Here is a 10,338-nt window from a genome sequence, read left to right on the forward strand (position 1 = left end):
TCCGCAAAGCTGAGTCTGCATGTGAGAAGTGTTGACACGTCTGGAAAAGCAGATGCCTCTTTGATTTCTGAGCTTACCTCTTCAAGTTCTGAGCTCGCCTCTTCGATCTCTGAAATCCCGTCGAGTGCAGAGGTTGCATGTGACAAGTGCGGACAAATATGGAAAAAAAGATTGGCCCGTGGTTTCTGAGCAAGCCCAGCTTTTGAGAAAGCTAGCACCTCTTTGATCTCTGAAATCCTGTTGAGTGTTGATTTTTATAGAGGTACGTGGACGTTCAAAGCACATTTGAATTTTTTTTCCTGTAGAAACTCCCTTCTTGCACTTTTACGATCTAGACTTGTCCGACCCTTTTCTTTCTTTAACATTTTTGAAAATGTCTGGCCCCTCTGACCGTCGTTTTAAGTTGAACCTTAGTGAAGAAGCAGTCCCGCCTTCTCCAGACAACATATGGCGCCTATCCTTCATATCCCCTACTGGTCCCCTTACCGTTAGGGATTCGGTGATGAAGAATGATATGACAGCTACGGTGGTGGCCAGGAACCTTGTCATTCCCATAGATAACAGACTACTTGCCAAACGGTTTGATGAGTTGGCTGTTAAGGATTCTCTGGTTCTCAGTGTGCAGTGCGCAGGTTCTGTGTCTAATATGGCCCAACGCCTATTTGCTCAAACCCGTCAAGTTGAATCATTGGCGGCTGAAGTGATGAGTCTCAAACAGGAGATTAGAGGGCTCAAGCATGAGAATAAACAGTTGCACAAGCTCGCACATAACTATGCTACAAACATGAAGAAGGAGATTAACCAGATGCAGGAATCTGATAGTCAGATTTTACTTGATCATCAGAGGTTTGTGGGTTTGTTCCAACCGCATTTGCCTTCGTCTTCTGGGGCTGTACCGCGTAATGAAGCTCCAAATGATCAACCTCCGATGCCTCCTCCTTTTGGGGCTCTACCGACTGTTGAGGCTACGTCGACTATTGAGACTTCTCCTAAGCAGCCTTTGTGAAGGCTCCCTCTTGTATTTTTCTGCTTAATGTTCCCTTTTTTTTCATGAAAATGTATGTAAAAATACCTTGCATATCTGTCAATGTTTCAAAAATAAACCCACTCCAAACACAATTAAACAAGCAACAAATAAAAATGATAATCAAGGCAAAATAAAATTGCAGAAAAGGGAAGGTTTTTAGAAACGCAAAACTGATTGTGGAGCGATTCAAAAATATTCCTTATTTGAATACATGGGTTGCCTCCCAATAAGCGCTTGCTTTAATGTCTTCCAGCATGACGAAACTTCCGTCTAAACTTGGATAGGGCCCATAGCATGGAATTGATCCTTGAATGGAAGGTGATACTTGACGTGATCCGGCAATGGTTTAAATTCCAGTGTAGGTGCCTAAATCATCAAAATCTACAAGTTAGTATATAATAAAATCGAAGTTGGAAAAGATGGCTTACTTGCTTGCTCCAACACAAACTCAATTACGAACACCACATCTTTGAAGGTTGCAGGGATATGGGACTTGGCCAGATTTGGTGTTTTGAGAGTTATGACTTGTCTCGTGTCATAAAATCCAACTTCTTTGGGAATTTTCGTCTCAAGTGTATCTTCTTTGATGAATTCTAGACATTCCCCATCCACTTCTTGCTTTTGATTCTTTGGAAAGGTTTCGAATATGCCTTTCTCACCCTCTTCTTCTTTGGATTGCATGATCCTACAAGGAATAAGGACATTTGGTGAAACGGGGTCAGGACAAATTGAATTTAGGCTTACCTTGGTTGTAGTGGACGGCATAAACGGCATATGAGACTGCGGCAAGGGTGGTTCTTCCCTTGCCGTGGCCTTGTTATTCTCCTATTCTTCGAGCAACAGCTGTTCATCCATGTTTTGGCTTGGTTTGGATGTCTTCGGTTCACCTCCAACCTCCATAGTACTTCCCAAAGTGATAGCATCATGGATTTCAAAATCTTCCTTTAAATTTTCAATAGTTGAGTTGGAGAGTTCACTTTGCTCTTGAATTTGTGCCATGAACTCCATAATCTGCCCAAATTGCTTCTCCAATTCACCCGTCTTCTTGGCTTGATTTTGCATCTCTTTGTTTCCATTTTCTACTTCATGGTTCAAAGAGGTGAGTAACTTATTAAACATATCATTATCCAAAGACGTACCTGAATTGAATTGGGCAGATTGTTGCGGTGGCTGCATAAGTTTTGAATAGAACTCCTCTTCTTGCTGCCCATACCCATCTTGTTGGAATTGTTGAGGTTCTCCCCACATGTAATCTGAATAATCTCTCCAATCCGAATTGTAAGCGTTGGAAAACATGTTGTCCCATGATTGGCTATAGCCTTGATAACCCCAAGCATCTTCATTCGCAGCGAATTGAGAACATTGATGAGTTGGATATCCTTGCCCATAGGACACACCATATGTAGGGACACTTTGCATTATGGTCCTTTCGGCATATTGTGACAATTGAGAAGTAAGTTTCGCCAATTAAGCTTGAATGGTAGCAAAATTCATGTCTTACTTCTCTAGGACCTGAAATCAAGGAAACAAAACTAAATCAAATATCATAAGTAAAAATAAAAGACACATATAGAAACAAAGTCAGTAACTAAAACAAAATACATGACAAAGAAACAACGGGGGATTAGCAAAGTTACTAATCCCCAGCAACAGCACCAAAAATTTGATGCGAAAATTAACTTAACATACAAATTAAACCCTCTTGTTGTCAAATTGTAGTATAAATGCAAGTAGGGATCGTTCTAAACCAGGGATTAGGAGGGCTTGCTAAAACCTCCAAATTGACTTAAAAACATATAAAGAAAGTTAAAAAACACTGAACAAGACTCAAAGAACTTAAAACAAACTCAAACGACTCAAAACAAGCTAAAAACGCTCAAATCTGCCTAAAAACACAAACTGGGTAGATTTGGACTCTAACACACTTTTGGGACACCTAAAAACACAAATCAAAATAGATTTTGACTAATAAAACACTTTAAAGTAAAGGGGCTTTTGGTTTTGATGAATTTGAAAACAAAACAAGTAAATTAAAGAACTAATGAAATCTGCACGAATTTGAGTAAATTGAATGGATGGAAGGCTAGCTAGGAGGTTCTTCTCCACACATGACATACTTGCACATAAACCAATTTTCAGTTGTCCTTAAGTTATTGAATTGGATGAGAAAGCGCATACAACAATTCAAGAATTCTTCAAATGTTCTTTACGTGAACAACACAATAAAGATACAATCAAAGATCATTAAGCATTATGAAAACTATAAGTATTGGCGAGGCATTCGTTACTATGATAAGCATGAAGCTCCTGCCAAGAATTTATTTAACGCGATCATTTATAAGCAACCTCCACTACTTGTGAATATAAGTTTGTAACTATTAGGTGAAACTCCCTTATACTCTAGCACCATATTCATGCATGCAAACTAAGTGTGCACTCTTAATAAACATTCACGAATAAGTTATCAATCAAGCAGTTAAACAAATTCAATTCACAACTTATGAAATCACAACTGAAGGTAATCAAATCATATTGCAAGCATGAACATGGTTTCAAATTCCCCCCTAGCTAAGGGGGGTTTAGTTCCTCATAGTCACAAAGCAAAGATAAACAAATTTAGACGTTGAAAACAAAAGAATGAAAACACCTAAAAACGCTCCAACAATCCAACTTGAATGACAAGCACGTCCAAGGGTCCTCCTTCTTCTCTTTGTTGCGGCACAATGTGTGGTTTGATGGATGAGTGGTAAATTATGGTGGTGGATGGATATAGGTGAGTTATGGTGAAGGGTGGATGGGTGGATTGTGTTCTCTCGACCAAGGAATGAAAGTGTAAGTGTATGGAGTTGTGAGATGTGAATGTAGTGTCTTTTGATGGATCGTTTCTCCCTTTTCTTTGTTATGGTGAAGGGTGGATGTATTTATAGGCTAGGGAGAGGACCACCATCTAATTAAGGTGGTAGTGGTGTATGTTGTGGTAATTAGTGGATGTAATGGGTGTAGAGGGTGAGTGTTGTGGTAATGAGTGGATGTAATGGGTATAGTGGGTGAGTGTTTGGTAATGAGTGGATGTAATGGGTGTAGTAGATGGATGTTTGGTAATGAGTGGATGTAATGGGTGTAGTGGATGAGTGTTTGGTAATGAGTGGATGTAATGGGTGTAGTGGATGAGTGTTTGGTAATGAGTGGATGTAATGGGTGTAGTGGATGGATGTTTTGAGTTATAGGTCAACACACTTGCACACACACATGCTGATTTCTAGCCTTCAAATCTTAAAAAATGTCCATCCTCATGTCTCCATGCTTGCACTATCCAATCTTGGCCCAAAAATGCTCCAAATAGCACTTTGTTGCCAACTTTGTTATTAGTGTTGGAAATGTGCCCTAAAACCAATCATATGATGATACTTTACAGACATTTCACATGTTAAACTAATCTAGTTTAATATCAAGGGCAAAGATTATTGTTTGAGCCGTCTCATATAAATGTTATATGCTTAAACGATAAGTCCAAGGAATATGTGATTGGGAGAATGAGATCTAAAGAAGTTAGATTCATGAGACCATTCTTTCGTAGACACATCCTAAACGTTCCTGATCATAGGATTGCCAATTGGGCATTGACAGTCCACTAAGATCAGTACGTGTTGTATCTTCTCTCAGGGAGAGTGACTAGTCTCGAGTCATTGGTGTGTGTGACATCAAGACAATTACGTAGGTGCTCAATAGAGAATGAGTTCACTGAACACGATCAACGAAGAGTTCTCATATTCATGTCACATGAGAACTCATGGTTGGGATAATGCAAAGTAGTCCTTTGACCTGAGGCATCACAGTTGTCTTGTGGTTAAGTCCTTGATCTTTGATTATGTCAAAGTCACTCCATTTGGAGGGTGTCCACGACATCGTTGGGGTTAAGCCACTTAGCCATGGAGACAAGTGAATGCGCAACAAGGGATCTCTAACCTTCAAACCGTTTAAGGGAGAATACTCTATGATATGATTTAGAACCTCTGGCCAGAGTATGAATGAGATTTAGGAAGTCGTTCCAAATCACATTCAAGGTAATCATATAAGCACACAAATCACATTGGATAGTAGACATGAATAAATAAACTATCAAACCAAACAATGTGATCAAGAATATTGTATTAGAGAAAGACCGTATTGCATTTGTAATCCTAAATTGAATAGGTTCTCCACCTCTTCTGATTAGCTTGGGTAACCATGATATGCTGCTAGGTGTCACTCATGGTTTGTGGAAGCCCTAAACGTGTGTAATCACTAAAGGGAGAATTGAAAGTAAGTTTCAATTCACAATCGATGTGAAATGGTTTTAATCGCCCACTGCCTCGCTAAAAGGAACCTAATGGATCGTACACCGTGTAAGGTGAAGATTGAAGAAACAATGGAGATGAGTAAGAATAATTAAATGGTTTAATTATTTATGGCAAGGATTAATTAATATTTTAATTAATCAAACGAATAAAGTTCGTTAAAAGACCACGGGTTAGTTTTGGGCCTCAAGGCCCAATGGGCTTCGAACGTCAAGCCCATTGACTTAAGTTGTATGACAACTTAATTCACAAAGGCCCAAAAGCCCAATAAAACCCTTATGGCCGGCCATGTTAGAGAGAATGGCCTTTTGGTTCTTTAGGTCACTTATTTGAAGTGACTATATAAAGGACTTTATAGCCTAAATTCATTAGGGGTTCTTTTGGAGAAAATTGGTGAGAACTTGTCTCTCCATTTCTCTCTAAAGAGGCCGGCCCCCTTGGAGGGTGTATCTAGCAATTCCACTACTCCAAGGTCACTCATTTTCTTCTCCAATCTCTCCTTGGTGTGGAGACTTAGAGGTTCTCAATTTTGGGAACTTGGAGAAACCTTTTCATCCATCCAAATCCATATATTTTAGATGCAAGGAATGAAGGCCCTCTCTTTGGGTGATTAGCCTTTGCTTATGTAAAGAGGAATCTACAAAGGTATAATTTCAACTCTCTTTGGGTGATTAGCCTTTGCTCATGAATGTTCTTTATTGTTCTTAACATTTTTGCCAAGAACAAAAAGTTTTGTGTTTTGATTCAAAGTTTTGATTTCTTTCATAAAGTTTATGTTTTATGTTTTTCAAATGTTTAAATGTTTTAGATATTTGTTTAAAAGGTGATAGAAATAATGGTGGGTGTGAAAGGATTAATTCCCTTTCACACACACCACTTGTGCACTTGCATGCTTTATGTCAAAACTCACAAATCAACACACACATCACTCACATCTCCTCTCCAAAACCAGCCCTCCCTCAAGTGGGAGTACTTTTGGGGCTTTTATGCAATTACATAAAGTTTTGATACTTTTGTGTATTTGCACTTTGGCCCAAAAGTTTACGTTTTCACGTTTAGGTCCAAAAACACTAAAGGACAAATTGTTTTGCTCCTTTAATGAAGTTTTTGCATTGTTTAAATTTTGGGTTCTAGTAATTACATGAAGTAGTGGACTTTTGTGTTCTTACAAAGTGACCCCAAAAGTTTATGTTTTTGCAATATTGCCCAAAGTTTGTGGTAATTGCATTTTGGCCCAAATTAGGTTGAGAACAAAATTGTTTTGTCTCTTTAAATGAGAATTGGATTTTCATTTCATTTAGCTCCATTTAAATCAATTTTATGGATACAAAAACCAAATGAAAATGTTGCATTCAATTTAATTAGTTAAAGTGTTAATTAATTAAAGGGTGATTATGAACCTAAGCCTAATATAATTGAGCTATGTGAAAAGCCGTTTCAAATTTGTTTGAACCATGGGAATGTGTAGATTAGATTTTGGTTGTAATTTGATTTGATCAAATGTTGTAAAATGGCATAAGCCTTCTTTACTTTAAGGTAATTTGTTTTATGCAAATGTTGTAAAGAGCATAAGCTCATCTTTACTTTGAAGTACTTCTTTCTTGCTTTATTTGATATGCATGAAAAATGAAGTAGTTGGGTCCAACGCCCCTAAGACAACACGCCTTAATGTGATTAAATGCGTAACTAAAATCAATCACCATCCCTAGACCGAGATTCAACACTATGCTCATGTTGAATCTAAACAAAGGTTCATAGTCATCCTAAGGCCCTAAGGCAACTATATAGTCCATCAAATGAATGCAAAGTTTATGTTAGTAGTATCATATACTCTTGCTTTAAAAACCGTTTTATAAGCATAGTGGGAGTATTATATACAACTAAAACAATCAAATGAACCAATAGTTGTAATAGGACCAAAATTGTTTTAATATAGTTTAAAATGAATATTTATATGTGATGAGACCTAAAACCCTCAACCAAACCATTATTAAGTTGATAAGCGTGAGAGTGCTTTGAACACTCTTTCGTGGCCTTTGAAGGAATATTTTGTGAAAACATGTTCATTTAAGCAACATCATATAGCATGCAATTAACAATTAAAGGCGGAATCATGCTAGCATGCACTTAAAAACAAAACATTAACCAAGAAATTCAAAGCCTAGTAGATTGGTGAACCATTAATCAACTCAAAAACAAAGTGAGTTGAGATTTATACCTTTGTAGATTCCTCTTTGCATAAGCAAAGGCTAATCACCCAAAGAGAGGGCCTTCATTCCTTGCATCTTAAATCTATATTTTTGGATGGAAGAATAGGTTTCTCCAAGTTCCCAAAGTAGGGAACCTCTAAGTCTCTTCACCAAGGAGAGATTGGAGAAGAAATGAGTGACCTTGGAGTAGTGGGATTGCAAGATGCACCCCCCAAGGGGCCGGCCTACTAGAGAGAAAATGGAGAGACAAGTTCTCACCAATTTTCTCTAAAAGAAACCCTAATGAATAAAAGGCTATAAAGTCATATTTATACCTTTATTCATTTGAGTGGCAAACTTGTAATTAAAGCAAGTTCACTACCCTTCCTCTAAATGGCCGGCCATGGGGTGTTGTTTGGGCTTTTGGGTCTTAGTGAATCATTATTCATTAAGTTGTCATACAACTTAAGTCAATGGGCTTGACGTTCGAAGCCCATTGGGCCTTAAGGTCCAAAACCTATCCCGAGGTCTTTAACGAACTTATTCGTTTGATTAATTAACATATTAATTAATCCTTGCCATAAATAAATGATTAAACCATTTAATCATTCTTACTCATCTTCGTTTAATCTCCAATCTCCACCTCTTATGGTGTGCGATCCATTAGGTTCCTTTTAGCGAGGCAGTGGGCGATTAAAACCATTTCAAATCGATTGTGAATTGAAACTTACTTTCAATTCTCCCTTTAGTGATTACACACGTTTAGGGCTTCCACAAAACATGAGTGACACCTTGCAGCATATCATGGTTACCCAAGCTAATCAGAAGAGGTAGAGAAAACCTATTCAGTTTGGGATTACAAATGCAATACGGTCTTTCTCTAATCTAATACTCTTGACCACATTGTTTGGTTTGATAGTTTATTCATGTCTACTATCCAATGTGAATCTTGTGCATATATGATTACTTTGAATGTGATTTGGAACGCATTCCTAAATCGCACTCATACTCTGGCCAGAGATTCTAAATCATATCATAGAGTATTCTCCCTCAAACGATTTGAAGGTTAGAGATCCCTTGTTGCGTATTCACTTGCCTCCATGACTAAGTGGCTTAACCCCAACGATGCCGTGGACACCCCGATAGGGTGACATTGACATAATCAAAGATCAAGGACTTAACCACAAGACAACTGTGATGCCTCAGGTCAAAGGACTAATTTGCATTATCCCAAACATGAGTTCTCATGTGACATGAGTATGAGAACTCTTCGTTGATCACGTTCAGTGAACTCATTCTTTACTGAGCACCTACGTACTTGTCTTGATGTCACACACACCAATGACTCGAGACTAGTCACTCTCCCTGAGAGAAGACATAGCACGTACCGATCTTGACGGACTGTCAATGCCCAATTGGCAATCCTATGATCAGGAACATTTAGGATGTGTCTACGAAAGAATGGTCTCATGAATCTAACTTCATTAGATTACATTCTTCCAATCACATATTCCTTGGACTTTATCGTTTAAGCATATAACATTTATATGAGACGGCTCAAACAATAATCTTTGCCCTTTATATTAAACCAGATTAGTTTAACATGTGAAATGTCCGTAAAGTATCATCACATGATTGGTTTTAGGGCACATTTCCAACAATCTCCCACTTGCACTAGAGCCAATCAGCTTGGTCATCAGTGATGATACCTCTTCTGTAGTCATTTCATAAATGGCTGAGTAGTAGGCCTAGGCAATGGATATCTATATGTTATCCATAGAAGCAACCTTGAGAATAACGACGTCACCATTATACATGATTCTTAATCATGTGGTTCAGCCTCTCATTTGAGTTCGGATCTTGATGAGACCTTGATTCCCAGGCTTGAGCTATCGCCCCATTAGTGTCATAGTGTCAGTACACTAGATACACTTTCTGGTTGGAACCGAATAAAGAGTTCATTAAATGAACTTTCCCATCCAAACAATATTGTTGTAAACTTCTATATGGCAATATATTTTGCATTCATAATGGAACACACTAAAGTCATTACTTTAATGTTTCCATCCAAATATCTCTTTAGTCATAATAAAGAGATATCTGTTTATCTCTTCATTTATAATGAAGAAACATCCAATGATGGATTAGATTCATAATCTAATACATTTAACGCTTCCTTTATGTTACTCTAATTCTTCCTCATTCTTTGAGGAATCTATCCTTTAGTATTTCTTAAATACTTAAGGATTCACTTGACAGTTGCCATGGTTCTGATCCTGGGCTTGCACTGACATCGTCTTGTACCTGTTCTAGGTACAACTCATATCAATGTTTTTCATACAATATGAAATACATAAATCTCCTTTGTGCATATGCATAAAGGATTCTATTTACGCATTATTTCTTTGGGAGTCAAAGGGTACGTTCCCTTTGAGAAGAGCTACCTCCTAGTCTCACTAGAGTTGTTCTTCTGATTAAAGTTTATCATCATATGAGAAACTTCCTAGCATCTTTTGTCTATTATTAGGGATTTATATAATCAAATTATATCCTAAAATCTATCAATATAGATTTCCATCCCATGTATATAGACTATATCTCCCATATACATTGTATCTTCATATAATGTTTTTAAAGTCATAACTTTAACGAAGAAGTATTCTTTTCATTTCCAAAATTAATATATCATATATATATTCATATATATCACATATATATTTATATATATATATATATACAAATTTAGGAATATGATTAACTCCCACTAATCTTTTGTAAACCTAGT

This window comes from Malus sylvestris, chromosome 3 (assembly GCF_916048215.2).
Source record: "Malus sylvestris chromosome 3, drMalSylv7.2, whole genome shotgun sequence".
In the NCBI taxonomy this organism is placed as follows: Eukaryota; Viridiplantae; Streptophyta; class Magnoliopsida; order Rosales; family Rosaceae; genus Malus; species Malus sylvestris.